The sequence below is a fragment of the Tachyglossus aculeatus genome (genome assembly GCF_015852505.1).
Source record: "Tachyglossus aculeatus isolate mTacAcu1 chromosome 12 unlocalized genomic scaffold, mTacAcu1.pri SUPER_6_unloc_3, whole genome shotgun sequence".
NCBI classification, from domain to species: domain Eukaryota; kingdom Metazoa; phylum Chordata; class Mammalia; order Monotremata; family Tachyglossidae; genus Tachyglossus; species Tachyglossus aculeatus.
The window spans coordinates 2,029,805-2,035,012 of NW_024044830.1; positions in this window are offsets into that span (position 1 = coordinate 2,029,805).

Consider the following 5,208-nt stretch of genomic DNA (forward strand, 5'->3'; position numbering starts at 1 on the left):
TGATCATAGCAGAGCTAACCTTAAAGTGAGTAATTGTCCCTGTACATATATCCTCAATACATTGCGTTACAATTCTATTGGATATCCAATTATCTCGAGGAATGTAGCTAGAAAGAATTTGTCTCCAAATGTCCGGGGTTCTAGCCGATAACGTTCTTTGAACCCGTTCTTTTTGTACCAAGGTATAGATATTCTCCAATGAACACCTTGTCCAATTAAATAGCTTAGAAAAATCAGTGTCTATGTTGAGAGAAGCTAACGTTGCAGCATTAAACAACTGTAGAAATTGTCCTTGGAAGTTTAAGGTACGTTGGTGGGGCAGGATCGTTGTGGGTAACCATTGAGCATTTATTGTGAGAGCCTGAAAGACATAGTGGTCAGCACTGCGCAGTCTGTTGGCCAGGGTCTCAAGGTCTACTGAATTTACTATACCCAAACCTGTTCCTGCCCCTCCAAGGAGAGTATCAAACCATGATCTCCTCCGCCTGTTACAAAGTTTCCAGGAGGGGAAAGTTATGTTAAAATGTAGCACGTTTTTCTGGGTGTTAAACGTCACATTCTGACAACTTCCAGGTACTCGAACGATAATTAATTCTTGTGAAATAGGGGTAATATTGGTCAATAACCTAACGTACTTTACCCACCAAGTCCTATTAGTTATGGTGGTGGTGTTAAAACAGAACAATGTGGCCCCGCGGGTCACACTAATAGTTAAGTCAGAGCCCTGGTATTGGGTAACAGTGCTTTTACTGTTACTCTTGCTACATTCGCGTATTAAGGCAAATATATTGTCTCGGGGAGAAGGGGAAGGTAGCATTATAGAGTCGTTATACATACAGCATGTAATATTTATGTCGTTCTCAGTTTGCACAGTCATGTCAAGTCCGCTGTGGACAACAATCACCCCTTTGATTCTTCCGAGGCCCATGGCCTCCGGGAGGATTACATGCGACCCTCCTCGGGATAACAAAGGTCTTCCGCAAAGCCGGTGCCTAAAGCATAGGACAAGATAGAGAAATCTAGACATAGCTTTATACACACAACAATCCCACTCCTCAGTGAAATGCAGCGTCCAGATGGCACTTCACGTCCATGATCTAGGGTATGGTCAGGGTTTACAGAAGCATCCGGGTAGATGAAGTAACTGAGGCCCAGAGAAGTGAAGTGACTTGCCCAAAGTCACACAGCTGACAATTGGTGGAGCCGAGGTTTGAACCCATGACCTCTGACTCCAAAGTCCGTGCTCTTTCCACTGAGCCTGGCCTGGGTGATGATCCTGGCTCTGCCACTTGTCTACTGTGGGACCTCGGAAAAGTCCCTTCACTTCTCTGTGGTTTCAATTCTTTCTTTTGTAAAATGGAGATGAAATTTGAGTCCCTTATGGGATATAAACCTGGTCCAACCTGTTAGCTTGTATCGACCCCAGCACAATGCCCTCTGAGGTGGGATTGTCCATCACACACTGATCTTATCAGACGTCCCTACGGACCCTGAGAAAGCTTCCTTTCAGCCAGAAAAGACAACTGTTCACATGCACCCCTCTGTAGGGTGCCTTAGTCTTAGGGTGTCTATTATTATGGATGGATGGATTGCTGGAAGGATGGATGGATAGATGGATGAATGGACAGACAGACGGGTAAATTGACAGAAAGATAGATGGATGGATGGTAGAACGGCTGGATGGATGGATGAACGAATGGATTCGAGGCAAGGATTTGATCAGTCAAATTCAATCATTCATTGGTTCCATCGCATTTATTGAGCGCTTATGGTATGCAGAGCACTTTCCAAGTGCTTGGAAAGTACAATTCAGCGACAAATAGAGATAATCCCTTCCCATAACGGGCTCCCAGTCTAGAAGCAGGGAGACAGGCATCAAAATAAGTAAACAGGCAGTCAAATGTGGGGAAAAGGTTCCATGATTGCGTCCCTTCTCCCTTGTCACCCTCTTATTTTCTGATTTTCATAACCATCAAGAGTGATCTTAAAATTCACAGAATTACTGTTATTCTCAGTAGTAGTATCAACATTATCATTATTGAATTTATGATGAATTTATTTGCAAAAGACTGCCAAGTGCCGGAGTAGAAATAAAGCAATCAGATCGGACACGTTTTCTGACCCACGGGGGCTCAGATTGTAAGAGAAAGAGAGGGCACTTATTGAACCCTGATTTAACAGAGAGACCCAGAGAGGTTACGTAGCTGAACCAAGGTGATAAAGCAGGTCTGTGGCAGAATGGGGCAGACTTTTCAAATCTCATGGCTCCCAGCCACATGCTTATTCCACTAAGCCATGATGCCGCCCAAACAATCACTTGTCATTCATTCATTCATTCATTCATTCATTCATTCCATCATATTTATTGAGTGCTTTCCGTGTGCAGAGCACCGTATTAAGCGCTTGGAGAGTACCATTCCAGAATGGTACTTTCCAGAATGAGAAGCAGCGTGGTTCAGTGGAAAGAGCACGGGCTTTGGAGTCAGAGGTCATGGGTTTGAATCCCGACTCCAACACATGTCTGCTGTGTGACCTTGGGCAAGTCACTTAACTTCTCTGATCCCCAGTTACCGCATCTGTAAAAATGGGGGTTAAAACTGTGAGCCCCACATGGGACAACCTGATCACCTTGTATCCCCCCAGCGCTTAGAACAGTGCTTTGCACATAGTAAACGCTTAACAAATGCCATTATTATTATTATTATTATTATTATTATTACCATTCAGAATAAAAAGAGACAGTCCCTCCCCACACCGGGATTACAGTCACACACGTCTTATCAGCCTCCGTCACAAGACATTCACAAATCCTCAGACGCTGGACGTTCTCTTTGGACAGCTCTTTATATGGCTTCCCCCATGGTCAGAACCCTAATGAGGAATGGGATAGTCAGCAAAAGGAAACAGACAGTTTGTCCTTTAGAGGAGGGAGGAGGAATCTCCCCTTTAGGACTCTCCCCAAGGCAGCCTTCATGTCCAGGTTCCTCAGGCTGTAGATGAGGGGGTTCAGGGCCCGGAGCACCACGGTATAGAACACGGACAACAGCAGGTCTAGGATAGAAGGAGAGTCTGACAGGGGCTTAGCGTATTCAACCGCTCCAGCCGAGAGGAAGATGGCGACGACAGCGAGGTGGGACAGGCAAGCGAAGAAGGCTTTAGGCCGGCTATCGGCGGCCGGCAGCCTCAGCACGGCCCGGAAGAAGCGCAAATACGAGATGATGTTGAGAATGAAGCAGACGACACCTAAAGCTATCCCACCGGTGACGCTCACGTCGATGACGTTGTGCTCGTCCGAGCAGGAGATCTTCAGCAGGGAGGGGAATTCACAGAAGAACTGCTGGACGAGGTTGTACCCACAAAAGCTCAGGGAGAGAGTCGAAGCTGAATACAAGACCCCAAACATTACCCCGGGTAGCCAGGAGGTGACCACCATTTTCCCACAGGGCCCTCTGCTCACGATGACCTCGTAGTTCAGGGGGAGGCAGATGACGGCATAGCGGTTGTAGGACATCGCCGTGAGGACGAAATACTCAGAAGCCGGAAAGAAGATCAACAGAAACAGCTGAACGATGCAGCCTAGGAAGGAGATGGAGTTATTGTTGGTCAAGGAGTTGTGGATGGATTTGGGGACGGTGACGGAGATGTAACAGAGGTCGATGAGGAACAGGTTCCTGAGGAAGAAGTACATGGAGGCGTCGGTCAAGGGTGGTGACGGCGACGATGAGGAGATTCCCCGTCAGGGTCGCCAGGTAGATGAGGAGGAACAGCGTGGCCTGGACCAGCTGTAGCTCCCGGACCTCTGAGAATCCTAGGAGCAGGAATTCTGTCTTCACGGTGACATTGGTCATTTTCTGGGAATTGACGTTGACTGCCTAAGGACATTTTGATAAGATAGGGATGAGAATAATATTCCAGAGAAAAGTACATAGGAGAGGAGAAAATATTTGGGCAGGAGGGAATCTCGGGTGTTTTGTAGGGTAATTATTCATGTTCACTATGAGCCAAACACTGTACTAAACACTGGAGTAGATAGAACACCTCACTCTCGGCTTCAAGGCTCTCCATCACCTCGCCACCTCCTACCTCACTTCCCTTCTCTCCTTTTCCATCCCAGCCTGCACCCTCCGCTCCTCTGGGCTTCGTTTTCGTCTATCCCGCCGTCGACCCCAGGCTCACATCCTTCCCCTGGTCCGGAATGCCCTCCCTCCGCACAACTGCCAAGCTAGCTCTCTTCTTCGATTCAAAGCCCTATTGAGAGCTCTCCTCCTCCAGGAGGTCTTCCCAGACTGAGCCTACACTTTCCCCTCCTTATCCTCTAACCCTCCCTCTTCCCTCCCTCCTTCCCCTCCCCTCAGCACTTGTATATATTTGTACAGATTTATTACTCTATTTATTGTACTTGTACATATTTAGTATTCTATTTATTTTGTTAATGAAGTGCATATAGCCATAATTCTGTTTATTCTGACGATTTTGACACCTGTCTACATGTTTTGTTTTGTTGTCCGCCTCCCCCTCCTAGACTGGGAGCCCGTTGTTGGGTAGGGACGGACCAACTCTAGATGTTGCCCATTGGCACTTCCCAAGCTTTTAGTACCGAGATCTGCACACAGTAAGTGCTCACTATTTACGACTGAATGAATAAATGATTAGTAGCTAATCAGATTGCTCATCTCCTCCAGTCAACCTTCCCTGGTTCGGGACGGCACTGAAACCATTCCTGACTCCTAGAAGCCTATTCCACTGGCAAACATCTGCAAGGATTGTGGTCACATAATTCTAAATAATTGGAGAAGCAGCAGAGATAAGTGGAAAGAGGATGGTCCTGGTAGCCTAGGGAACCTTGGTCTTAATCCCCGCTCCACCACATACCTGCTGTGTGACCTCGGCAAGCAAGGCACTTAAATTTTCTGTTCCTCGGTTCCCTCATCTGTACAATGGGGTTGAAGATGATGAGCCCCATGTAGGACGGGGAGACTATCTGATCCGATTATATCATACCTACTCCAGCACTGAGTATGGTGTTTGGCACATGGTAAGCACTTAACAAACACCACAGTTATTATTAATAAGAAAGAAAAGGAATTTTCCTGTTATTTCCTGGGCTGATATTGAAATTTCCCTTCCCTGCCCCTCACCTTTCCCCTGATTCTTTCCGGAGTCACCGGGCCCTTCCTGGGCTAGGGAGCATCGACTTCTGCTGAGAGA